The sequence below is a fragment of the Molothrus aeneus genome, chromosome Z (assembly GCF_037042795.1).
Source record: "Molothrus aeneus isolate 106 chromosome Z, BPBGC_Maene_1.0, whole genome shotgun sequence".
Taxonomy (NCBI): Eukaryota; Metazoa; Chordata; class Aves; order Passeriformes; family Icteridae; genus Molothrus; species Molothrus aeneus.
The window spans coordinates 73,707,394-73,735,370 of NC_089680.1; positions in this window are offsets into that span (position 1 = coordinate 73,707,394).

Below are 27,977 nucleotides of genomic sequence, written 5' to 3' on the forward strand. Positions count from 1 at the left end.
AACAGATAACCTGTCAAGTGTTTGTTCTTTCCTCTGCATGAGCCCAGCAGAAAAAATTATGAACATTTTTCTTTTTAATTTAACTAAATAAAAAAAGGTGACATGTTGCAGACATCTTTTCAATAAAAATCCTTTCTTAGGATTTTTCTTGCTGAGAAGCTGAGAGGCTTCAGGAACAAAATGCAAACAATGATTATCTGCTGCTGTGGAATGCAACAGGTGCATCTGTGATTGGCCCATCTTGGATGTTTATAATTAATGGCCAATCCCAGCCCAGTTAGCTTGGACTCTCTGTCCGAGACACAAACCTTTATTATTCATTCCTTTCTATTCTTAGCTTAGCTAGCCTGCTGAGATGAAACTTTTCCTTCTATTCTTTTTAGTATAGTTTTAACATAATGTATATCATAAAATAATAAATCAAGCCCGCTGAACATGGAGTCAACATTCTCATCTCTTCCCTCACCTGAAAACCCCTGTGAACACTGTCACAGGCAGTCTCTTATTCAAAACTCTATGCTAGCTATTCGTAAACCATTGGAAAGAAAAGCCCCAAAATAAAACAAAATTAAACCCCAAAGCATAGAATTATTAACCCTAACAACATTTTGGAAAGCCACTACTATTTGTGAACAAAAGATGCTCAACCTCTCAGTTGAGTATTTTCTTCTAGCACATTACTCAAAATGATTCGTATCCAGCAACTACTCTGATTCACTCCAACAGTGATCCCAGAGTCACCTCAGAGACTGAATCAGTGAGGTGGGTATTTGCTTTATTCAGCGCTGAGTATCTGGGGGATTGCTCCTCCTAACACATACATTCAGCACTTTACACAGCACAGTTTATGGTCAGATTTCATGCATATTCATTACATTCCTTGGGATAGGCGTGGTTATACAAATGATTTCTCCAAAGTCATTAATATCATTAGCATAGTTGACAAGCAAGCATGGTGAACTCTGGTGGTTGTACTGAGGAAGGCTACAAGTCTTTCTCAGGGGTCACTGCGATGAAGGCCAGGAGTCTTCCTCACTTTGCACTTTTCACCATTCTTTCTCAAGCACAGGCAGTCCTTCATCAGCAGTTTCTGCATCAGTTTCAACAGGTTCTCTTCCTCTCATCTTAACAACGTGCATCCTGTTTCTCTTATCTTGACAAGGCTGAGGCACATCCTCCTTCTTAGGCTTGTCCTTAATACTTGCTGACTCTTAATAGTTAACCAACTCATGCTTACATGAGGTAACTATTGATCAACTCCTTTCAACTCCAGCAGCAAATAAACCCACAAGTCCATCAGAGACGAATCAAAATACAATAGAACCTCCACTGAAAATGTAGCTTTGTTTTCTAGGAACTGCATGGAAAAATGTCTCCAAGTTTTCTCCACTTAAAAGCCTGGGTAAATCCAGGCTCATAATCATGATACCCAAGAATTTACTGCCAGGGTGAACACATGAAGCTCCTGTTATAGATGGATAATGAGATGATTTGCTCTTGCAATTAAAAGATAACTATTGTGTGACTATTAAGAAAGGCTGTAGAGATAAGTATAGTTATGTTATTGTAGTTTAGATGTCCTCTGTTTTCCCCCTGTATTGTTGCCATCAGACAGCCGGGGCTGTCTAGGACAGGCAGAAAGAAGGTGTGCACACGTGTCCCTTACATGGGGCAGTTGGGAATGGAAAAGCTTGTTGCTTAGGGGGTGTGGCATGGCAACACCTGACCTCCAAGCCAGTTACAAGAAAGCAGTTTCCACCAATAAATGGCAAAGAAGAGCTGACTGACAGACTTTGGGAGAGGCCAGGGCTCGCTGATGTAACCCCCAGGGCTATAAAAGACTGAGCATTGATCTTGGAGATGAACTGGCCACATGGTGTGCATGAGGGGCGGTTCCCAGCGCTGTAGCTTTTTCCTTATGCAATCCTTTGTTGCATTTTTGTTAAGGTTTAATAAACCTTTTAAAATTTTCAAGGTGAGCAGTTGTTTTTCACATCCCCAACAAGACTTCTAGACTAAGGGACAAAGCTTCCCCCTTCAGCTCTCCACAACAGCTCTAGGGAGTCTCTCTCCACTGCAAGATCTCCTTTGTCAGTCTGCAGTGACAAGAGTTGGCCACAGGAGGCATTTGCATTGGAGCTCTCCCCAGAAGGGGAGAAGAAAAAGAAGCAGTGATTCCTGAGGAAAGAAAAAGGCAGTGCCCTTTGGGAAGATACCAGCGTGAGTTGGCTACAACTCTAGGCCAAAAATCCCTTGAGGAAAGCAACATCCATCCATGGGGCAACACTTTAGGTTTCATGACACTGCTGACAAAATTGCTGCCCCTTTCTGCTGCTGTAGCTGACTCCAAATCATGAGAAATGTGCCAACTCTGGCAAAGACAGGCAGACATGGTGAGATAAAACCAGCTAGTCTGCTGAAAAGGAGACCAAATGAATATTTTCTAACACCCCCTTTTCATCCTTTCCCCAGCCAAGACAGAGCAATGTCCTTCCTCTCTGTCCCCGATGGTTACCCAGGCACGGGATGCAGCGTGGGGACAGAGCCTGTCACTGCTCCCAGTGCCCTCGCCAGGGGCTTCCACTGCCCTGTCGTGCCATACCGGGCCTTGCCCTTCCCTTCCCTGCCATGCAAAGCCCAGCCAGCTGCGGAGCCGCCCCGCCCGCGCTGTGCCCGCAGCCCCGGCTCTGCCGCGCTCGTCCCCACCAAGTCCGGCCTGCGTTGGAGCGCAGCGCCCCCCTCAGGCCGTGCGCCGCTGGTGCAGCTGCGGCCATTGCGCTGCGGGCATCGTGGCCACAGTCGGCGATTGGCGCCATGGCGGAGATGCCGCTGCCCGCCGGGCTCAGCACCAGCACCTTCCCTGCCAAGCTGTGGCGCCTGGTGAACAGCCCCCGCTCCGCTCTGTGCGCTGGGACAGCCGTGCCCATGGGCTGCTCATCGACTGCTCCCTCTTCCAGTGGGAGCTGCTCAGCCCGGGCGATGCCTGCTGGGTGGCCCTGTACTCCTTCCAAGCCGCGCAGTTCCGCAGCTTCATGCTCCAGCTCCACCGCTACAGCTTCCACTGGGTGCAAGGCTGGGTGGGCTCAGCTGCGTCAGGCAATGCCAGGGCCTGGCTCCACTACAGCATCACTGTGACCGCCCCAACTTCCTTGTCCGCATCAAGCACTGGAGCGTGGCCATCAGGCAGCAGCTGGCAGCGGGGCGGGATGGCCACAGCCGCTTCCAGCAGCTCCACAATGAGTGGGCGGTGCCCTCTTCTGCACCGGGCAGCCGCCCAGAGCTGGTGAGACAGGGTGGGAGCTGCGGGTGGCGTGGACATTGGCTGTGGGCACTGTTCACCCCACAGTTCAACACTGTCAGCTTTGACCGCTTTTGGACTGTGTCTGAGAAGTCAAAATTTTTTGACTGTTGAAGGGCTTTGCAGCACAGAGTTCTTGTCAGGAGAAAGGGATTAAGTGTGTGAGCCATGGAGTTGTTGGACCAGGTGTTTTGTGTAACTGGAGACAAACGGTTTCTTCCTTTCTCTTTCTTCCTTTCTCTTTCTCTTTCTCTTTCTCTTTCTCTTTCTCTTTCTCTTTCTCTTTCTCTTTCTCTTTCTCTATTTTTCTCTCTTCCTCTCTCTTCCTTTCTCCCTTTCTCTCTTTCTCTTTCAAGGGGAATATTACTGTTGGCCCTGAGTCTTCAGGAGGGGAGCCTGTGGACAGAGCTGCAGCAGAGGGAGCTTTGCCTGGCACCAAGAGCTACAGGAACAATTCCCAGGAGTCCAAGGAGCTTGGGAAGGACAGAGCCCCCATTGGTTTAGAGAGGTGTGAGATGGCTGCTCTGAGCCTGCCTCTGGCAGGAAGGGAGATGAGAAGGGTTGAGTTCCTGTCTGCAGGCTTGCTGCTTCCTGGTGCCTTGAGTTCAAATCCTGCACTGGCACAACCTGCCTGAGCCCTGCCCTTCACGCTTCTCCAGAGGCTCTGACACTGAGTCCTCTGCTGGGGCAAGAGAGCAGGAAATAAACCTGACCTTGTGGCACTTGTGTCACCCAGCTGGGTGTCCCAGTTTTGTGCTGATGTCCATGGATAAGTTTGCTGCAGGGTGTCAGTGCTCTGGAGGCAACACTGAGTGACTCTTGAAGCAAGAGAGGAAAAGCCCAGCAAAAAATGAATGTAGAAGTCTGAGCTTTTTGTTTCCAAGCATTAAATCATTGTAGTACCAGTCTGCTGATAGCTGTAGTGAGATACAATAAAAATACAAAGAGCAGAAGCTCTGAGGCCAACAAAATCATTAGTCACAAATCCAGCAGCTCAAGGAAAAACTGAAATTACACCTTTAAATTAGAGAGAACTAAAGGAGAGATAGAGCACTTTGGATCTGCATTCTTGAGCAAGGCTGGGCTTCTTTGTGGCAGCTGGGACTGTCTGTGTTTCAAGCTCTCGTGGGGGCCCTTTGCACTGTCAGGGCTTTGAGTTTATTGAGATACTTCAAAACTTCACAAGTTTTGAACACTTGGAATCTGGCTCTTTGAAGAGCAGGCTTGAAACTGCAAGTGAGAGTCTGCCTTTCTGGCCATCTTTTACAGACTTTGATAGAAGGACAGTTACTTCCAAAGGGAAAGATGCACAGAGTCCAACATTGACCCAGTGTTCCCTTTGCTTCCAGACTTCTAGCTGGTCTGCCTTGCCGGGACAGCTGCCCTGCATGAGAAGAAGAATCAGAGGGAGAGCCTGTGACCATTGGGCAGGTGGAATCCCTTAGTACATACATAGATTTATGGATTTCTACAATTCTATTTCTATATGCATATGGTTGCATTTATAGATTTATAGAGATGTGTCTATATGTGTATATATATATACATCTATACAGTTAAATTGATTTTTATTGTTATAGATGGGAAAGAATCAGTTACATTTATAGATTTTGATTTACATTTATATATTTATAGAGTTACATTTAGACGTCTACATTTAGATGCCTACATTTAGACGCTTACATTTAGATGCTTACATTTAGATGCTTAGATATAGATTTAGTGATGCGCATACTTATTTAGTTAGAGTTATGCGGAAGTTTAGATTCCTGGATTGAGCTGTGTAGGCCTATGTTGTGGTTTGTTCTATGTTTGTCCTGTTTCCCCCATTGTTATGTAGATGGTTCTGCCCAGTTCCCAGATCTTGTCAGTCTCTAGAACCCCTCCCACGTTGCTATTGTTATCTAATGTATCATTTTGTTCCCCTCCCCTGGCTGCCTGCCTGTCACTCGGCACCCCTGCCTCTTTTTCTGGAATCTTCTGGCCAGGGTGCCGGGTGATTGGCTCAGGGACTGGGGCCCCACCCGCAACTGTGTTCTATTGGTTCTCCCTTTGTGTCAATCCCAAATGTATCCTTCCCTTCCCCTCTTTGATTCGTTATCCTTCACCCCTCCCATTTCCTTTAAAACCTGAGGTGGGGAAAACCTCAGGGCTCTTGGGCTCTCCTCCTTCCCCTGCTCACTTCTCCTGCCAAAAAACCTTCCTACCCCGAAGGACCTGGGAGTCGCTTCTTCATTCAGTCCTACGACTTTGGAGTTTCCTACAACGGCCAAACATCCGCAAGCCTGACATCGCTTAGGCACAAGGCCCGGACTTTGTGTCAGGGAAGTGCCTTGTTGGCTGGAGGTGGGCTGGACACTTGCTAGCCTGGGCGTTTCACTTTCTACCGGCCACTGCTCCAGGCCTAGGCTGCATTTTTAGCTTTCCCCCCTCGGCTGCCTTTTTCACCTCTTGCTTTTCCCCCGGTGCCCCCTGTGTCCCCTGTCCCTGTGCTGGGTCCCAGCTGGCGGCCGGGCTGGGCGGAGCAGCACTTCCAGCCCTGGCTGTCCCTGGCGTGTTTCTAAATAGTGGGGATGTCAGAGATACAGAAGCTATACTCTGTCTGGAACCGACCCAGGCTACAGAATCATGACACCCGACAGAACCTATTCTGTGTCTGGAAGCAGCTCAGCCTTCAGTACATCACCCAGTGTTGTGGTTTGTGTTTGCCTGTTTGGTTTCCCCCCCTTTGTTCAGGTTAACGGTCTAGTCCATTGTTCAGTTATTTGTCAATCATTGTACCCCTCCCCTGTTTCCCTAGTTACCTGTTATGTAATGTTCAGTCCCCTCCTCTGGCTACCTGCCCGTCACTCGGCACCCCTGCCTCTTTTTCCAGAATCTTCTGGCTAGGGTGTCGGGTGATTGGCTGTGGGGCCGGATCTCCACCTCCAACGCTGTTCTATTGGCCCCTTTCTCTTGTCACTCTTAAATGTATCTCCCGTCCCTGAACTGTGATTTGTTATCCCAGACCCCTCCTCTAGTCTTTATAATCCGGGTCCCCAGAGGGCTCGGGGCTCTCCAGCTCTCATCCCTTTCATCCTCCCATCCCTCTGCTCCCTATTAAACTCGCTACCCCAGAGGAGTTGGAGAGTCGCCTCTTTCTTCACCCTGCGACATCGGAGTTTCTCCATCTGCAGCCGTCTGCCCGTGAACCCGACCCACGGTTCAGCACAAGCCCTTGGCTTCGGGCCGAGGGAGTGTTGGTTAGCTGGAGTCTGGCTGGACTCGCATCTTCTCCTCTAGCCTGGGCATTCCTCTAATCCGGCCACCGCTCCAGTGCTGGCGCCCAACGTGGGGCCCCTCTGCTCTTCTTGGCAGCTCCTGACCAGCGACGGTCAGTAGAGCTTGGATTACCATCAGTGCACGGACCCCACGGACCGGACTTCTTCAGTTCTTTGGCCGCAGCGCTACCCCACGGTTGAGCAGGCCTTCTAGGCAACGCTCCCTGGGGATCCGGACGACAACTCCTGCACCCGGAGCCGTCCAGTCGCAGGTCCCGCTCCGTCCCGGTTTCCGTTGACTGCCACCGGACTTGTGAGTGTTTCGCCACTCTCCCTGCTGTTATCCTTTTTCCCCGGGTGTTTCGTCGCCCTCCCTTGAGTTTTCCAGGGGCTGGTGGGTAGTCACCCTTTTTCCCTTTTCGTTTTCCTTTCCGGTACGGGGAGGGCTTTTAGTTAGGTCGCGGACTGTAAGATCTCTTCAAGCCATGGGTGCTAGGCTTTCCGCGGCCCAAAAGGGGCTTGTTGTCCAAGTTGGGGGAATCCTTGTTGGGGGGGGTTGTTTTTATAACAAAGCTGAAGTTAAGAAGCTGGTGAAATGGCTCGTTTCAGAGTTCCCGGAGGTCTCTCCCGATCTAGTCAAAGATCCTGCCTTTTGGCGGAGAGTCAAACTCAGGCTCTCGGAGTTGACTAGACCAGGAGACGCCTCGCTTATCCAATTGGCAAGGTTAGTTGCTCAAATTAGAAAGACCTTAAAGGAAAAAGGGAACTCAGAAAGGGCATCTGTTAGTTTTAGAGGTTGCCCCAGTTCGTGTACCTCTCCCTCTAGCCCCAACTCGTCTTCCCGACATCCTAAATCCAAAACCGGGATTCTGAGGGGAGCAGCCCGCTCCTCCAGCCAAGCGCAGGGTGCCCATCTGTCCCCTGGCTCCTCTCGGAGGTCCCGGCCCCCCCGCCCCAGGAGTCCTGGCCAGACTCTTGGGGACTCCTCGGCTTCTCCTGCCTCCCTTACTCCTGTCCCCAAATCCCCAGTTCGTAGAACCCCAGTTGAAAAATCCCTAGTTTGTTCCCAGTCGCCTCCGGCTTCACAAAATGGCTCCCTTGGAGTCCAAAATGGAGGCGACCGCATGGCCGAGTTGGCGGGAAAACCCCCGTCTCTTTCCCAGAACCCTTTTCTCCCAAGTTCCAACCCCTTCCTGCCTCTCGGCCACTCCCAATACCCTACCCCTTCCTCCACGTCACCTGTCGGTTCACGCCCTTTCTCAAACTCCTCCCATTTATCTGCCCATCTCGTTACTCCACCCTTTTTCCCTCCCACTTCCCCACCCATTTTTCCCACGGTGGCTCCTCCTACGGTTCCTCCCACGTCACCACCCTTTTCCCCCCCTCCCGCATTCAGTTCCGCTCCGCCTCTTGACCCCGCCTCCGGGGAAGGTCCTACGTCATCGGACCACCCAGTTCCCAGCCACTCCTCCTTCACCTCCCCTTCCGGTTCCCGCGCTCCCTCTTCCGGTTCCCACGCTTCGGGGTCCGGGGGGGGAGGGTTGGGTGCCGGAGACCGGGGCTTGCCGCCGTCCCATCCGCGGCCCCGGTCATTTACCAGCCCGAGGAGGGTGGGGGAGTGCGTCGTCAGTGGGTCCCCCTCAGCCATATGCAGATTAAAGAGCTGGTCAAGGCCCAGAAAGATTACGGCCGGGAGAGCGAATACTTCCGGGGAGTGTTGCAGGCGACACTCTCCGAGGTGGATGTCACCCCCTATGACATCCGGCGCCTCTTCACGTGTCTGCTCACTCCCACCGAGCGGACACTGTGGGAGGCCGCCTGGAAGAGGGGAGTGACAGAAGCTCTCCCAGGCCTGTGGGGTCAGCCCCACACAGGGGTTGATCTCCTGGGTAACCCCTTGGCTATCGACCAGCTTTTGGGGACTGGGAACTGGGTTGACGGGCACTCGCAGGCGAGTGTCCTTCCCCAAGAAGCGCTTCGGGAGTCGGTCCGGGCGGCGGAAAAGGCTTTCCTGGCGCTGCCAGGGGCGGCCCCTCTTCTCCCTTTCTCAAGGATCTTTCAGGGCGCGGACGAGCCATTCCTCGACTTCGTCGAGAAGCTGAGGAAGGCAGTAAAGCAGCAAGTGGCTGACGAAGGTGCGCGTGACACCATCATCAAGGAGGTGGCGACCTCAAACAAGAACGCGGCGTGCCGGGATTCTCCTCTAGCCTGGGCATTCCTCTAATCCGGCCACCGCTCCAACCCAGCAGATACTAGACTGCGACTGAAGGCCACTCACCCAGCAGATACTATACTGCGTCTGGAAGCAACGTATTTGCCGGTGTTCTGTTTGCACAGAATTTTTACTGTGGTTGGAAACTACATTGCCTTTCCTTCCAACTAGAACCATTTCCATTCCATACAACTCCTTGCTTTTTCAAATTTACCATCTCTGAAGTAAATTTACTTTCTCTGGACAGACTCCTCACAGTGTCCCCAAGGACCCATTTCACCTAATGGTCTTGCTCCTGCTATTGATTATAAGTCTGCTGGTGAAAAAATTATAGCCATTTGGATGTGGGTTCAGAGCCCACATCCATGGGGAGTAGTTGAGGTGGATGTGTGGATGTTTGCATTTTCATTTTTTTTATTACTTCTTTTAATTGCATGCTTCTTTCATTCTGGTTTTTGGTTTTTTTTAAATAGCAAAATTGGTGTTCCTTTATTTCTGTTACAAACCTATCATATTCTGCAATAGGCTTTTTTTTTGAACCATAACCATTTCCAATCGGTGCATTTCCTTGCTTTGTAAATCCTATTTTTCCTCAAGAGATAATACTGAGCCTTATGTTTCACCCCAAGCAGCTCCTACACCTCCTGTTTGTCCTGCTTCTTTTAAGTCACTTTTGCAAGCAATTTTAGTCACTGGGATGTGAGTTCCTAGCCAGCATCTCCCTTCATGCTGCACAGCTTCTGCAGGCCAATCCCGCAACACTTAATTATAAACACAATGGAGCGTGAAACCTAATGCAAACAGAAATGGTCTAATACTTTTTAAAGATGAGAAAGGGGATGTTGGAGGCTAACCCAGGGATTAAAAGTAACGCTGGAGGATTTTTTTTTCCCTATGGGTCCTTTATTTGCTTAGATAGTTTTTTATTACTCTGGGTTTAGCTGCTTGGTTGGTTGGATTCTTTTTGGTTTTTCAAAGTGGTCTTTGTGGCTGGGCGGTGTTTTAGTTTGGATTTTTTTTCTTTTATGACTTCTTTGAATTGCATTGTTTTTCACCAAATCCTTTTTCCTTTCTTTCTGTTAGAAATCATTAACATTTTTCTAATAGCCTTTCCTTTCAACCATAAGCATTTCAGTTCTGACTATTTCCTGTTTTTTTCAAACTTACTTTTACTCAACAGGTAATTTTCAGCCTCCAATTTCATCCCAAGCAGCCAGTACACCTGCTGCTCCTACTTCTCCTGATGCTAAGTCTGCTTTTCAAGAAATGATAGTTTCTTGGATGTGGCTTTCTAGGCAGCATCTCCCTTCATGTCCAACAGATCCTGTAGGTAAATACAACAATCCTTGATTTTAAACATAATGGAGCAGTAAAACGAGTGCTAACAGAAATGTGAGATTTTTTAAAGGAGAGAATGGGGATGGTGAAACCTAGCACAGGGATGAAAATTACTTGTGTCATTTTCCTTTTGGTTCTCGACTGCATGGCAAAATTTTTCTTTCCAGTTTGGATTTGGTTGATTGGTTGGGTTCTTTGGTTTTGGGGAGTGGTTCCGCTGGGTGCTTTGGGGTTAGGTTGTAATTTTTTTCTTTTTTAAAATTATCTCCACTTTCAACTTTTTTTTTTTTACTGAAGGCACTTATTTTCTTGATGTGATAAATCATTGTAATAGCCTGCCCTTGCAAACATAACCATTTCAGTTCCATGCATGTCCATATTTTTAAAATGCACCTTCCCTGAAGTACATTTACTTGCTCTACACAGAATCATTTCAGCTTGTCTTCGTACCCCAAGGACCCATTTCACCTCGTACTCCTGATCCTGATGGGAAGTCTGGTGTCAAGAAATTATAGTCACTTGGATGTAGGTTCTTTGCCAGCATCTTCCTTCATGCTGCAACACTTCTGCAGACAAATACAACAATACTTGATTGTAAGCATCATGGAGCAATAACACTACTGCAGACATTTTGAAAGAGCCATTTCTTGCAACGATAACCATTTCAATTCTGTACATTTCCTTGCTTTTAAAAATCTATCTCCTCTGAAGTAATTTTATTTTCTCTGAACAGCCTCTTTTCAGTTTCCTCTTTCAGCCCAAGCTGCTCGTACACCTCCTGCACCAGCACAAGCTCATGATGCTAAGTCTGCTTGTCAAACACTTGTAGTCCCTGGGCTGTGGCTTCCTAGCCAGCATCTCCCTTCATGCTGCACAGCTTCTGCAGGCAAATACAACAATCCTTAATTGGAAACATAATGGAGCATTAAAACTCTTGCTAACAGAAATATTCTGAGACATTTCTCAGAAGAGAAAGGGGTGGTGAAAGCTAACACAAGGATTAAAATTACTACCGTGCTTCCTCCTATTGGTGCCCAATTGCTTGCCTATTTTTGGTTTGGGGTTTTTTTTCAGTTGTTTGCTTGTTACAATTTTTTTGCTTTTGCAGAGTAGCAGTAGTGGGTGGGTGGTTTTTTGACTTTTTACATTTTTCTTTCTTATTTTCTCTTTTTTTTTTTGCCAAATGCTTCTTCCTTTCATTCTATTATATACCAATAACATGTTTTAATCATCTTCTCTTGCAAACACAACCATTTCAGTTCTGTGCATTTCCTTGCTTTTAAAAATTTACCTTCTCTGGAGTAAATTTATTCTCTCTGAACAGATATAGATTTCAGGTGAGCTTTGGACCCAGAGCACCCCGTACATCTGCTACTTCTGCTCCTGCTGCTAAGTCTTCTTTTTGAATTTTTCCTTTCTCACTTATTTTAACTGCTTTCTTTCTTGCTTGCTTTCTTGCTTTCTTGCCTTCTTGCTTTCTTGCTTGCTTTCTTTTTAAGAGCCATGGCTTTTTCCTTTCTTTCTGTTATAAACCATTAACATGCAGAATAAGTTTGTTTCCTTGAATAAAAAACACAGCTTTGGAGTGAATATGATGAGAGGTAAAAGATGTCTTCAAGTGAGTACTTGTAGCACTTGACTTAAAGTGCTATACCACCAATTTATGGGGCAGGATACTTGTGCTAATGTCCTTTGGCCATTAAATATTTCTATCTCATCATCAGGTGCCATGTGTTTCAAAGAAGCATTTAAGGAGCAAACATTTCTAAGTACTTCACATACGTGCCCTTGTGAGCAGCATTTGACAGCAAACATAGATTCTCTCTTGATTTGTTTTTTATCCTTTTCTTAACCCCAGCACAGCGGAGAGTGCCTGGACACAGAGTCCATACTGTGTCTGACACCAACGTACCTCCCGTTGTGCTACCGGCCAGACCCTACAGCGCATCTGATACAAACATTGCCTCCGCTGCGATGCCACAAAGAAAAGGTTTTGTGTCAGCAATGGAACCATCCTTTAGTTTCAGACCACGCAGAACCAGTTCTTTACCTTCAGTCGCTCCTTTCAGCCGGGATGTCTTACCCAGCAGTAGAAGAAAGAAGCACATTTAATTATCAGATGTGAGAGACTTCTTCATTGAAATACTAACTTCTCCTCAGAAGGAAAATACACCAGCAATACAAGAAGATCTAAATAAAGTACACTCTTCCCTACCTTTGTATTGTAGTTCACTGTATATATTGGTTTGTAATTTCATATTTTTAGGAAAATGTCATTCATATCTCCACTTTTCTGTGTTTCTAAGTCAAAAGCACTTCTTTGTACAACTCTTTTTATTGCCGTTTTTCATTTTGATGTACTATACTTTAAAACGTTAGAAAACAACACCTTTTGGGTACTTTTCCCCATTCCTAAAGAAAAAATCAATCACAAGCCATTTTAGTCTCTGTCTCTCAAAGTTGTTTCATCCCTGTCTATTCTAAACCAGGATTTCAATACTTTAATAGGATTGGGAGAGGTCCATGAGATCTACACCAGTGATTCCTCTTGTGGAATGTCATGGCCTTGTCTTTTGGTTTGAAAAGACAGGTGTCTGCTAAGGAAGGAAGGAGCCTCCCTTGAAATGGAAAATGCAAACTCCCTCTCTCTGAATTATCAGTTTGAAATTAAGGGGCTCTCAGGCCAAGACATGCGAGCAGGAATAGTAGTTCTTTATTAGGAAAATTAAAATACAAATGCACTAGTAGGAAAACAAGCTACTGACAGAGTCAGCATATGCCCTGCCACTCTGCTGGTTGGGGTGTTGGGAGCAGTCCAAAGATACATGGTGGCTGGAGCTTTCTTGGAGTGGCAGATGTGCTTCTTTTCAAGCAGTGATCCTGGAGAAGGCTGGAGTCTTCCTCTGAAGATCCAGTGGTGGTGTAGATGCGCTTGGTCTTCTTCTGGAAATCTGGTGGAAAAGAAAGCTGCAGGCCTGCCTGTCCTGTTGTTCTTGTGCTTGTTGTTCCCCAGCCGATCACAGAGGGCTCAGAGCCCCAGCGAGTGGGGCTGCCTTTTCTATCTCCTGCAAGCTGGGATCTCTGCTTTCAAGTAGGCATCTTGCATTTTGTTTGCCTCCGGGAAAATAGTCAAGCAGGAAAATGCCATCATGAAATTCACTGAACTGGAAGATATTGGCAGTGGCTGAGCCAGCTCTTCCTCTCAATGGCACCGTGTTCTGCCATTACTGCCCATTGCCCTGGAGAGGCAATCTTTCAGAGTCTTTCTTTCCTTTCTTGTGTGATGAACTCGCTTCATCAATTTCTTGCCCTCCTCTTTCTGTTTTCTCTCGCTGGGCCTGCGAGGACTGCATTTTCTGCACTCAAACCACCTGATCCACCAAGATGTCTACAGCGCCAACATCCTTCTCAGAACTGACAGCTCTGTCAAGCTGGCTCAGTAGATTCTTGGTCAGCTGCAGTCTTCCGGGCATGTGGCTGTGGGGCTGCTTGGAGTGACAGCCAGCTCCCCAAAAATGGTGCTGGTGGCAGTGCAGGGACACCCGCTGGCAGCTGCTGACACGCTTGCAAGCGTGTACAGAGGTTATGACAAGGAACAAGCAGTCAAGAGTGCCCTTGATCCCAAGCAAGAGCCTGACCCCGCCCCATCCGGCCACATCCAAGTATTGACCTCTCGCCAGGTGACTGGCAACAAAAGGTGACCTCTTCATCTGGCCAAGCTGTGCTCACTTCTTCCCCCAAGTGGAGCCATGGAGCTGTGACACCCTGAGGGAGGGAGGGCATCCCCTGGGCAGGCAAGGGAACCAAGTGGACTGTGGGCACTGAAGGTGGTTGTGCAGAGACAGTCTGCACTGCTGCCACAGCTTGGAGAGGCCAGGGCCAGGCCTGGGGCAGCTTTTCCCAGTTACATGCCAGCTCTCAGGAGCCTCCGAGCCACAGGCACACGCCAGCTGCTGCTCCTTGCCCACGATGCCACATGCCTCTGGCAGGGCACTGAAGGCTGGGCAGGGCAGGACAGGCTGTGGCAGTGCTGGCCTGGTGTTCTCCACTGACGGCCTTTGCTTCTCTTTCCCTCAGCAGCAGCAGCAGCAGCAGGAAGCAGTGGCAGGGTCAGGACGAGGAGGAGATGGCTGCCCTGCCCCTTTGCTGCCGGGCCCCAGGCCAGGAGGGCTCCGGCTGCAGCAGGGCGCTCTTCGCGCAGCCCCTGGCAGCCTCTGCACAGAGCACGGCTCGCTGCCCCGTCCTGCTTGTCTCACTTTTCTTCAGCAATAGCCTAGCTCCTCTTCACAAGGAAGAAACTCCAGCAATGGAAAAAGAGATCATTCAAGTCCAGTTCTACCTGCCTTTGCATTGTACTTCAGGGCATCTATTTTTCTCCCTATCATTTCATCATTTGTATCAAAACATCCATTCCTATCTTCACAGGTTTTGTCTTTCTAATTATTCCTATACCAAAAGTCTTCTTTTTTAACTCTTGATTTATTGCAGTTGCTCATTCTCAACTAGTCTCTTTTTCAAATGTCACAAAACAACACCCTTTGCGTACTTTTCCTCACTCTTAAAAAAAACCCCTAGAAGCCATTTGAGTCTCTGTCTCTCCAAGTTGCTTCATACCAGTCTATTTAAAGCAGGGCTACAATACTTTTGAGAGCATTGAGAGAGGTCCATAAAATAAATGCACACCATTGATTCCTCTTGTGGAATGTTATGGCCCTGTCCCAAGCCTCTTCTTCTTTGTTTTTTCCTCTCACTAGCTCAACTGCAAACACACCTTCAGTTGCAAACTTCCACAAGATGAGCAAAAAAACCCCTTATGTCATGAGCCTTTGGGAACTCCTTGCTCATCTTTCTGCTTCTTCAGTTGAGCAAGGCAAAAAGATCTGCACTTAGAACCATTGGGCTGGAACTCTGCTCATTTCTAGCAACAGCTGGAGGCCTCTATCTCCCCAGGATATTTTGGCTGAGCCAAGCTTTGCTGCCTTTTGGCTGCAAATGCCCTTTGCCCTTGCTTTCTTCTAGCCACAAGTAGCATGGCTGGGCAAAAACTGCCACGTGGCTCATATTGCAAAGGCACTTTGGCCTGCAGTTGGTCAATGAAGGAGACCATGATCCACTTGCAAAGCACATGAAAAAAATCCTCAAAGACAACTTCCCATCCTTAACAAACAACTGACCATTGACAGGTGGATCTAGAGCTTCTTTACCCAATGAAAAGGAAGGCAATCTTCCAATGCAGTTGTGCTTTCTCCAGTTTTTCTTCTGACTCCCACTCCCAGCTGGCACTGGCAAAGGCAACTCTCTGCAAGTGTCAAGTGTCTTCTGTCTGCCTGCCATCAATTGTTTTGCTGCAACAATCACAACAGACAGCAGGCTGCAGAGAGCTTCAGTTGACATTAGGAAAAGGAGCTGCCCCAAAGAGAAAAAAAGAAGTCACTTTTACCTCCCAAACCCATCTCCCCAGAGGCTCAAGCAGGATTCCTCTGCTTCCCAGAAATACAAAGAAGGAGGGTTGACAAGACCATCTGCAGCTAGCTGTTTATGCCCAAGACTTTGCTGATGCCATTTGGCTTTTGCCCCCGTTTTTTTCTTTCTTGTTGGGTTTCTGGATTCTTTGCACATCTCTTTAGAACTCTGTAGGCGAATCTATTTGTGACTACTTTTCCCAGCACTTTTCCATGGCCTTTGCCTAAGCAGAAAGACAAACTTGCAGAGCTCCAAGCGCTGGGGGGTAGAAGGCCCCAGTGTTAGCTAGGTTCTTCCTGGACAGAGCCCTGCAGGGAGCTGGTGGACTCCCCATCCCTGCAAGCCTTTCAAACAAGACTGGATGTGGCACTCGGTGCCGTGCTTTAGTTGAAGTGTTAGGGCATGGCTTGGACTCCATCATCTCAAAGGTGCCTGTCTTCCAAGGCAGTGATTCTGTGCATCGGTGACTGAGGCAGCTTTTCCTGCAGCCCTGGGAAGAGCTGCAGGGGCCCTTGGCCGAGGACGGCCATCAGGGCTCATGGAAAAGAAGCAAAGGGCTCAAGGTGAAGGCCGAGAGGCCCGAGCTGCCCCAGCCCGAGCCTCATGTGCTCTTCCTCCTCAACCTGCACCCTCTGCGCTGCTCTTTGCGGCGCAGGCGGCTCCTCTCGCTGCGGGTCTCCAGGGCTCGCTGGGGGCCAGGCCCCTCATCTTCGGCAAGCGCCGGAGCCTCGGAGGCGAGCGGCTGCTGCTGTGGCCGGCAGGGGAGAGCTGCGGCTGCGGCCCTGGGCACAGCCAGCTGCCGCTATGGCCGGCTCCTGCCGCGGCTCCTGCCCTGTGCGCACAGACACGGCCGAGGGCTGCCTGACAGCTCCCTGCCGCTCCGCAGCGGGCCCGGCCGGGCTGCTGCTCTCTGCGGCCTCTGCCCACCGCTGCCGGCCCCGCCGCGCTGCCGCCTGCGTCTGCCGCAGCCGGGCCCACACGGGAGGCAGCACATTGCGGCCGGCTCGGAAAAGCCCTGCCCGCAAAGCGCCCGCCACGGCCTCGGCCTCAGGGCACGGGCTGCCGCCGTCCTCGCAGCTGCGAGCCGGCCCGGGCCGCCTGCCGGCCTCGGCCACAGCTCCCGCCTGTGTCTCCATGGCCGCGGCTGCTCGGCCCAGCTGGCTGAGCACAGCGAGCGCCAGCAGCAGCAGCTCCTGACGGGCCCAGCCTCCGCGCGCTCCGAGCCCGCCCTCCCCCGAATTCCAGCCCTGAGGGCCTTGGCGTCCCAATGCATCCCCTGCGGGCAGCAGAGTCGGCCGCTGAGCTCAGCCCATGGTGACACCACCAAGTGACCAATGGAAAATTCACCAAATCCTCAGCAGAGACAAGACAAAACTCCCATGCTGCCTGACAGCCTGAAGCAACTGCCAATTCCACCACATTCCATCCATGTGAGAAAAGAGACTTCTGCATTAAAGCAGAAAAGAGTTGTCTAAAAGGAGGCCAGGAACAACCAACAAAGTTCTTTGGACTCATGTTTCTTCTGGCTGTTAGAAAGACCAAGAAAATGCAAGCTTTGCTTTTCTGACACAGCTCTCTCTTCATCATGTGGGATAGCGAGTGCTGATGTGCAGGAGACTTCCAGCTGATGGAAGGCACAGGGACCACGATGCAGCAGGCACAGTGCCAAGCTGACACAGGGATGATCTCTGCCAGTGGCACTGAAGGACAAGAGTTTGCAGGCAGGACAGAAAATGCCTCTTGCTTTCACCTCTTCCTTCAGTGCTGCTAAGAATGTAGCCTGCAGCAAGCTGCAACACCAGAGCATGGAGCCCTTTTTCCAGGCAGGGCTGCATCTACTGCAGGGGCACAGAGAGCCCAGCAGGGATCAGACACAAAGCAGCAGGCGACTGAGGAGCCCCTGGGGTGGCAGTGAGCAGCCTCGGGCTCTGCTCACTGCTGCTGCCATTTTCCATTGAACCATCTCCCCCAGGACTTCTGTTGAGCTCTCTATTTCTAAGCCTTTGCTCTCTTGAGGTTTTTTGCTTGTTTCCTACACCTTTCTTTCTCTACATTTTCCTACCCTGTCAACAGCAGCCTTTGTCCACAATTGGCTGTAAAATATGAGCAAAACAGCTGGCAACAGCAGTGCCTGCAATCCTGTGGCTCAGGAATTCTTATGCCAGAGCCCTGCCTGTGCCTTATGCTTGTCGGCACCTCCTCTTCTGTGCAAAAACTAGTCATCAGTGGAGTTTTTTTGCCTAAGAGCTCCTGAGAAGCCAATGTTGTGCTACAAGTCTCATGAGTGTATCCGTTCAGTTGATTGCTGGGAAACAGAAAGTAAGGCCAGGCTAGCAGAGCAGCTGGGAGCTGGTCACTCCCTGCAAAGGGCTGCTCTGTGATGTGGGAACACCACATGCCAGGATGGGCAAGAAGCATAAATGTGCTCAAGGTGCAGCAGGTGAGGTTTGGGTTCACTCAGAGGGCAGGTAGGGGTGGTGAGCACTGCAAGATCCAGCTGCAGTCCCCATCCACATCCCTTTCAGTGCTGGCTTTAGGGTGTCTGCAGCCTGGATCCAGAGCGCCCTTGGGGGCTCCTGTGGCTGCCTTTGCATCCTGGGTGAGGATGCCCAGGAGCCGCTGAGGCCGGCAGTGGGGACCAGGGCTGGGGCTTGTGGCCTGGCAGGTGCGGCTCTGGAAGCTGGGACATGCCAGGGCATGGGTCACTGTCACTGGCCTCCAGAGCCCTGGCTAGCTCTGGGATGTTCCAGAGGCAATGGCAAGAGCGGGGAACTGGCTAGGCTAGAGTTTTGCCTTAGCCAGAACCTCTAGGCCAATTGCCTAGCAGCGAAGATCCCTGGAGGATCGACGAGGACCAGGCGAAGGAGGCAGAAGAGGCTCTTCTGCAGTGTAAAACACAGCAAATTTATCAGGAGAGGCAGGGGAAAGGTACATAGACACGAACACCCTAAAAGCAAACAGAAGTAAAAAGCACTCCCAGCACCCCTCTGCACAGGCTTTTAAAATCTTTCAAAGTGGAGGGTGGACACCATATAGTAACCAATAAGCGACTCTCAGGGTGTGGTTTTGAGGGCTACAACAAATCAGAACAAGGGAAGGAGAGAGGGTTGGGATAGGGATTGGATCTTAGGGTGAGCAACAGGGAACTTTCTGGAACAAAGGGTAGGGTTTGGGCTGATGGATGGGCCGAAGGGGCTGGGTTGTCTTGACAGACAGGGAAAAATCCAGGAAGGAGGGAGGGGATTCCTTGAGGGACTCCTGTGTAGGAGGGCATAACACAGGGGAGAAACTAACTGTAGTAACTCAGGGGGCGCTTGAACATAGCACAAGATAACAGAAGATTTGACTCAGAAACTAACACACTGCAACACAGACATTCAGGCTTTCAGCAGCCGAGAGTTGGCACTATTAGAACCCGCAGCAGCTGGTGAAAGCCATCTCTCTCCTTCAGGTTCTTGCTGCGTGGGAAGGGGCTGCGAGTTGTGGTGGCTGCACTCTCCCTTTGCTGGGAGGGTGATCTGTACCAGGGGAGAGCAGAAAGCTGCCATGGTGAGCAGAAGATGCTCAGAGCATTACAGTTGAGAGAATGGCACTGCCCCTGAAGTGCAAAAAGCTTGAAAGCATATAGTTCCGTGCAGAATCATTGTACAAATTTTCTCTTCTAGAACGTGCCCATTTTAGTATTCTGTAGATGAATACTCTGGGTTTTACAGAATACATGGAGTTTTTTCTTAAGGTTTTTTGGGAGAACTCTCAAGCTTATTTTTATTTGCATTTTGCATCCAGCATGTATACAGATTTTTTTTTAATTGTTCCTTTGTAAATACTTAGGGAAGAAATACCCAAGCATTTTTTAATCCTTTGAGATATTCTGATTAATATTCTTAGAAAGAAAACCTTGTTGAACAAGTGTGAAAACGGAGAGGGAAAACAGTAGAAAAGTCTTTTAGAACAGGGCATGTAATAGGTAGGTTCTGTATCCAAGGGCAGAGACCTCGGAATTGTTTTGCATTGTTCATTTGAGTTACTCATGGCAAGCTTGCATACCAGCCCCTTTCTTGCCGCTGTGCTCTCTATCTGTTTTTTCAGAGCATCTTTAATTCTGTCCACAAATTTGATAAAGCTTTCATCTACTCCTTGTTGAATATTCGAAAAGTGTTGGCTAGGGAAAGAGTGATCTGGGGTAGGTAAGAAGTAAGGAGGTTTTTGCTGCAAGTGCCACATCTTGTAATGCTTCCTTAGGTATCAGCTTGGTCAGAGAGTTTCTGTAAATCCCCTTCCCCAGCCAGCTGTTCAACCGTAAAATCTGACTTATCAGCATTTGTAGAATATGAGTCTGATAATGTTTTTAATTGTCTTTTCCAATGCCTTTTCCATAAGATATATTCTGCTGGGGAAAGGAGGCAGTGAGCAATATTTTTAATGTCATGAGGTACTAAAACATGTGCTGAGAACATAGCTTCTAGGAAATTTCTAAAAAGATGTGAACTTCTGCCATCTTCTTTGGCAATATTTCTTAATTGTATGAGTTCTTATTTGAGTTAGCTTCCCATGTCTTTCTATTAGTGGCCCCTCCTCTTTTTTCCTTTTTTAAATCTATGGAGAAGGTGTTAATTTTTTGTGCCATCTCCCAGTCTGCCTTGGTCACTTCTATCTTAATTAGAGCCCATGAGTCAATGTCCTCTGTGTCAGAATCAGAATCACTGTCACTGCTGTCCTTAGAGGAGGAATGAGAGCGAGCAGGCCATGCCCTATGCTTTTTACGGCGTGTTGGAGCGAGATTTTGCAGGGGTTTTGTGGCTGCGAAGAGGCATGTGGCAGAGGTTGGCCAAGGGAGCCAGCAGTGGAGCTGGAATGGCAGCACCATGGCGTGCACAGGGTTGGGGAAGTGGGCTGGTACCGTGGGGGGTCTCTGAGGCTGAGTTCGGGTGACATTGAGGGTGGGTGGGCAGCTGGAAAGCCTGGGGGTGGCGGTAAGGGAGAAGCGGGGCAGAGGGGGCGGTGGGATTGGTCTGGGCTGCCGCGGGTACAGCGAGGTGTGCTGGGGCTGGGGTGCGCTGGCATGCAGGGAGACCTCCCGCTAGGGCAGGCAGGGATGGGACAGGGATACACACCAGGGTGCAGGCGGCAGCAGCAGCGGCGGGAGCTGGGATTGAGGGACTGGTGGCGGGGGCGGGAAGGACTGCGGCGGGAGGGGTGGGGAGAACGGGAGGAGGGGTAGGGGGAGTCGCAGCAGAGGTGGCTGCAGTGGGGGCGGGCGCAGTGGGGGCAGGGGAAGCCGTGGTAGGGGTAGGAGAAGCAGCAAGAAGGGTGGGGGGAGCTGACTCCGTGGAAAGAGGCACTTTTGCACTTGCAGATAAGCCACAGGATGCTGCAGTATTCGCGTTTGGCGCATCCAGGCTGGGGAAGGGGGGACCACTGGAACCCTGCAGGTGCGGAGGTGGTGGGGGGAAGCGGCGAGAGGTTTGCAGGGAAAGGGACAGAGGATGGAACAGCGGCAGAGCTGGGACCAATGGGACCCGGAGCCGGAGGGCGGAATTCCAGGGAAAGATTGTTATCAGTGCGATTAGGATTTGAAGGGAGGTTGTCTGTCCCTGCTGCAGGAGGTTGCAGGGAATGTGAGCTATCTCTGTTGGCTTTCTCTATGGCTTTAGTTATAATGTAGAACATAGGAAAGAACTGAGTTACAGAGAAATCTTGGTTAGTTTGGAGTTCTATATCATGTTTCCGACTTTGTCCCAAAAGAAGTCTTTAGTAATGATGTCTGTGTTAGTATCTGGAAACTGAGAAAAATGCATTTTATAAATTTTTTCAGGTTAGTTTTTGAAAGATTACATTTAGAGAAAGAAAAGTTGTTAGAAGACAGGATTTCTAGGATTACTAAGTATAAATCCCTCTCATTCTGGGATCCTTTCAATGTACTAAGTTTTGATCCCATGTTTTCCCGTTCCCTACCAGCAGACAAAAGGACAAAAAGAAAAAAGAAAAAAAAAACAAAAAGGATACCCAAGATGCCTGTGATAAAAGCTCTTTTAAAACTTACACTTCTTCAGCTGGGTGTGGGTCAAGGGTCTGCTGGAAGCGGTCTGCTGTTGTCAGTCTCCTCGAACACTCGTTCAGATGTCAGCTGTGAGGGTCGACTGATCCCCCCCCCCCTTGCAGAAGAGGCCTGCTATAATGGAGGCTTTTCTTCGGGGGTCCTAGCAATCTGAAGGTAATAAGGATTTCAAAAGAAATGCTGCTCCAGAGTTCCTTCTGTTCTCCATTTATTGCGACCTTTTGCTGGGTTTCAGGGTGTCTCCAGCAGGCTGCAGCGGCCCAGGTAGCGCAGTCCGGGTCAGGACAGACTGCCCAAACTCCCAAGCAATTCTTAGCTGCAGGCCACCTTAGCAAGTTTAAGTGATATCAGCTCTTTAGTGACTATCAGCTCATTGTGATTGCAGCCCTTCAGCTTGCTAGGTGCCTAGGCAGGCAGACACAGGGAGAGAGAGGAGAAGTCTCTGTGGGGTTCCACAGGAGCGTCTTTATTGATTCCTCTGCGGAGTTCCCAGTGACAGCTGTTCTGCCCGAGCTGGGCAAAAGCAGCTCTTTATCTAGGGTACAGGGGTATGAGAAATTGTCCAGTAGAAAGGGTTCAAGGAAAGTGACCCATAGTCTTACAGAGAGATAAGCAGGGGTCTGAAGGCAGAAGAGAGGGGCTTCTAGCCCATTCACCATGACTTGGCATTTCCTGTCTTAGGCTTCTGCGTGCCAGGGAGCCCTTGCAGGCCCTATGCCTGCTACATTGCTTATCATCTGCCCAGTCACAAGTTACTGCAGCTGGCAAAAGCAATCAGTCTGTCCTTACGGCCAATAATAGTTGAGTGCCAGTGCAGGGACCCACCGTCTTCACTGACAGCTCAGGAAAAACAGGGAAGGCTATTGTTACCTGGAAGGATGAGTCCGGATGGCAAGTGCTGGAAGGCCACGTGTCCGGCTCGGCCCAATTGGTTGAACTAAAGGCTGTTTCTATGGCATTCCAGAAATTTTCTCAGGTGCCTCTGAATTTGGTCACTGACTCTGCCTATGTGGCAGACATAACCAAGCATTTGGATTGCTCACTTCTGAGAGAGGTCAAGAAGGCAGCTTTTTTTCAGTATTGAAAGCCTTGTGGTGTGCAATTGAAAGCCAGGTTCATTTGTATTCCATCCTGCACATGCGGAGTCTCACCACTTTACCAGGTTTCATAGCAGAAGGTAATGCAGGGCTGACAGGTTGGCTAACCCTGCATGGGTAGCGCTTCAGCCTGACAAGGTTGCGCAAGCCAAAGCATCGCATGATTTTTTCATCAAAGTGCACCTACTCTGCAAAAGCAATTTCAGTTAATGTTGACTGAAGCTCATGACACTGTCAGTTCCTGTGCTGACTGTCATGGACTTGCTGCACCTTTACCAGCAGGGCTGAACCCCAGAGGCTTAAGGGGCTTGGAGCTTTGGCAAATAGATGTTACTCACATTGCCGAGTTTCCTATGTGCTTGTGTCTATTGACACCTTCTCCTCTGCTGTGACCATGCTCACAGGGGTTTTCAGGTGAAAGAAGAGATGAGAATCTTGACTCCATGATCAGAAGGCTCGATTTCTTATTTGATTATATATATATATATATATATATTACATTATAACTATACTAAAAAGAAAAAGAAGGACAGGTTTTCTCAGAAGCTAGCTAAGCTAAGAAGAGAAGAGAAAAGAATGATAACAAAGGCAGATCTCTCGGACTCTGTCCAAGATAGCTCGGTCCTTGATTGGCCATTAATTATAAACAGCCAAGATGGGCCAATCCCAGGTGAACCTGTTGCATTCCACAGCAGCAGATCAGCATTGTTTACATTCTGTCTCTGAGGCCTCTCAGCTTCTCAGAAGGAAAAATCCTAAAGAAAGGATTTTTAGGGAAAAGATGTCTGCGACACTCTGCCACGTGGGCATCTGCTCAAAGGGGTTGCGACGTGATTGCCCATTGGAGGATGGCTTTTGCAGTTTTGGGGCTACCTTCTTCTGTGGAAACTGACAATGGCCCTGCCTTGTCTCACAAGAAAACACGTCATTTTGTATGTGTGGAGAACTTTGTGGATAATTGGCTAGCTGAGAAAGGCCACTTTGATGTGATACCGTTGGATAAGGATAAGGGAAACAAGCTGGGGATTAAGTAATAAGTGTCCAATCACTGACAGAGGTCATGGTGACCTTCGCCTCAACAGGAAGATAGGGGAGAAAATCGTTTGCCAAAAAATGAAGATAGCCTAGGTAGAGTAGCTATAAGAATGTAAACATAGAAACAAAATAATCACTAGAGCATAGAAGTAGGTGTGGTTGATCTAAGTGTGCTTTAACCAATAATGAGCTCAGCTTTTGCAATATGTATAAGCTTCATTAACACCAATATAAATATGTGTGAGTTATCAATAAACTTTGGGATTTGCTGTTCACGCATATTGTGTGCTGCAATTCTTCTGCTGTTCACGACATGTATGCTTATGGGGAGTCTTGCATAAACTTGGTATTCTGCATTCCCCAATGGGTCAAGCTATTGTTGAATGCGCTCATGCACTTGAAGCATGTTCTGGAAAAATGTAAAAGGGGAATGCCGGGAGAGACTTCACACAGTCGACTAGAAAAAGCTTTATATCCAATTAATCACCTTACAGTGCCAAAGAATTCAGAGATTCCTGTAATTCTGAATCATTTTCTCTCGTTGAATTCAGCAGGTGAGACGCACCTGCCTGGAGCCAAGGTCTGGATATGGGACCTTGCCACCAAGAAGTGGGAGGGCCCGTGCCACCTTATGGCCTGAGGGTATGCATATGTCTCCGCAGGTACCGGGGTACGATGGATACCTGCAAGGAGTGTTCACCCTGACTGTCAACATCAGAAACAGAATGTGGCCAGCAGGCAACCTTCAAGCAGTGGCCAAAGTGCTGACCATCAGTCATCAGTCTTTGAATGATGATCAAGACACTGACCACCGACTATTTTTAACATTTTCCAGGGCTCCACTTTCAATACCATTTTCTTACACCTTAAAATAACTGCATCTTGAAGTTCAGCAGTGTTCAGTGATGTTTAAGCTGCTTTTTTGCAGCTGAAAATCTGGCTGATGAGATCAAACCTGAAGGCATCTTCTACCAGCACCTGTGACAGTGATGACAGCACCCAGGGCATGATTTATAGCAAGGAAAACAGCTCCTTTCCCCAAATGCATCAAGGAAATTGAAGTTGGGGTTAAATGTCTCTAAAATCCTTGCCTGTAACAGAGGTTTAATTCCCAAAAGCAACAGAGAATAACAGGGTTATTAAGTAAGAGGTTTTGCTCTCAGCAGCAGGATTTAAGGCTAAAACCTCTCCAGCATTTTCTGCTTGGTGTAACAACACTGAAATCTCCAAACTCTCTGTTCCAATTCTCCCTCTGTGTCTCATTTTGCACTGTCCATGCCTCAAGAGCTGATGGATGGAGAGTAAACTGCTGAATGCTTCAAAACTCAGCTTCCTAGGATCAGTCCTAATTTGTCCAATTTAGAACTACCAGGTTTGCATGAGGATTTCTCTTCCCACCAGCTAACTGGCTCAGAACAACACAAATCATCATTATTCCTGCAGAAATCAGAGTGGCCTCTGGAAGAGAATTCTTTTTTCTGGCATGTTTTCCTCCTAAAGGATATCCATGATAGTCAGGGCATGTGATTGCTGGGCTCCAGAGTAATGGTGAGCTGCCACAAACAGATCTGCTGCCTTCCAAATCCTCAGTAGCTGGGTCTTGCTGAGACCAAGAAACAAATTCTCATACATTTTGTATGCAACAGTGGCTGGGCAGTTGCTTTTTATTTTATTTTTCCTTATTTGCACCTTTGCTTAATGGTGGCCTTTTTTTATTTCTCTCCATGCACAGAAAACTTCCATAAGCTTCTAATTCTTCTTACTTATGAACTTCAGGCAACCTGCAGGACATTAGCAGGCAATTATAGAAAGGATTTAGAGACTGCAACAAGTAGGAGTGGGCAAAAAGGAGCATGGTATGGCTGTGCCCCCTCTACTGTGTGCTAATGTCTTCCCAAAGAGACTCCCTCCATGACCAGGTCAACATCCACAAATCAGTGGAACAGAAAATCAGGAGCCTAATGAATGCTCTCCCTGCTGATGAGGAAAAGAAGACAAAACAAGGATGAGGAAAAGGGGAACCAAAGGCCTGGCTTATGTGTTCCTAGGAGCTGTGATTGCCGTTTTGGCAGCTAAAAGGCTTAAAGTTTTAGCCCAGTTTTCTTGCTCCCTTTTCACCTGGACAAAAGGGCTTAAAATGAGGCTCTGGATTTCAAGTGTGTGTAGGAGTATCCAAACACAGGCATAATCTGCCAGTTTGTGAAAATGAAGAAATTGAGAGCTTTGAAGCACTCAGCTGGTTTCCTAGTTAATTTCCATGCTGCAATAATCACTTCCATGACTGGACAGCAGAATGTTGTTAACAAACCTAAGTCCTGGCTTTGTGGACATTTAAAACTAGGTGCAGCCAGAAACTCCTTTTCAGAAATTATGGACAAGCTGAATGTAGAAATGTTCCACTAGTTCAGTTCCACTAGCCCACAACAAGTGCACCACTGATCTGGAGAAAGAGTCCTTGTCTGGAGTGTGGGTTGTGTCACAGACTGTCCAGCATGAAAATCATACTTGCAGAAGGCAATATTTGAATTTGCAGGAAGGCTTCATGCAGCACAGATGGAACACCACTCACTGCACCTACAACTTGCAGAATTCAAATGGAATTTCAGTAAGATGAAAAAAAGAAGCTGACCAAGCCCAGGGCCTGTGAGAGCAATTAAATATGCTTCAGCAAAGATTCATCGCATTGTGAGAGGTTTGACAGTGTAGGAGAATTAAATAATGCATTCCATTGGAAGCATCAGGTACAATCACTTTGGAATGGACAGGAGGAACAGCTACAGGAGTCAAGCAAAAAACTAGAATTGCACCCCAGTGAAGAAGTAGATAAAAGCCAAGCCTTGTACAAAACTCTAAAAGAAAACACAGAGAGCATGGCCATGGACTGGACCTGACAGCTTCTCTTCACAAAAGGAAATAGAAGACAACTGTGATAAAGTCTGCATTTCATAACTCAATCTTTATTTCAGATCTCCAAACTTAAACCTTACTTTTGTGTGATTTCTCCATGGAGTTAGTTTGTTGTCTTACTCTCTACTTTTATTATTTGTTTGTTTTAAAATCACAACCTTGTGCACTAAAATCTCTTGGAAATAATTATGAAAAAATGAAACAACACACAAGACACCCTCCATGCCCTCCTTATTTCGTTTGACACAATATCTTTAAAAGAACTACATGACATAGAATGAAGAAAATCACAGCTGAAAGCCATTTACAAAGATCAGGTCACATATGAGAAATGAAGTTTTGAGAGCTATCCCAGAGAGTGTGTGGAATGTTGTGGAGTTTTTATCTCTTGCAATTGAAATCTTTAGTCTTAAAGGATATATCCTGGGTATCCTGATAGATGTGTGCCATAAGACAAAACCTGAAAAAAGCTCAGGATAGCATAGCTGGTGCCAGCAAATTGTCAAATCATCTGCACTCTGAGTGTGCAGACAGAGACAATTTAACAGGAACTTTAAAAACGGAGCTGCAGAAAGTACAGCAGTGCTTGGAGAGGGAGCAAGTGCTTTCCCAGGATACTGTGGAGTGAGCTTTATTCAGTTGTTGTTTGACACAGCTGGGGCTCTAAATCTCGCCGCTTGGGAGGTTTCACAAGAACCTTTCCCTAACCCTAAGTCCCTCCTCATGGAGGGAGATGTGCTCCTGTGGTCCAGAGAGGCCCTGCTTTGAATTGTGTCCACAGACATTCAAAACTTTCTGCCTGTTTGCTCTCCATAACCTGGGTGCTGCCCTGAGGACATGCACATCTCTGCCTGGCTGTGGTGTCAGTCGGTCCTTTTGATTGCCTGCATTATATTTTACCTTGGGGAACCTTTTTTAAGCCTTTAGACAGTTCTGGGCGGCGGCAGAGAGCGGCGGGAGCCCGGCGGAGCCCCGCGCTGCGTTCGGGGCACTGTGACATCAGCCCCCGTATCCAGGCAGCCGCGGAATTCCCGTCCAGGGCTCCGCCTTGGTCCCTGGAGTTCCTGCGGCAGTCCCAGCTTGTCATGCTGGAGGGCGAGCACCGTCGGGACAGCTCCAGAAATGCGCTGCAGACACTCCGGTGAGTTTCTGTAAGTTCGCTGCGGATTTGTTACTGGTCGGGGCTTTTGCCTGCTCTAAGTTAGTGCCCCTTAAGATCACGGTTGGGTTTATCCGGGAGTGGTCTCCATCACCTTCAAACGTTGTGGGACCTTCCAATGTCGTCCTGTTCCACCCTCTGCCGTGGGCA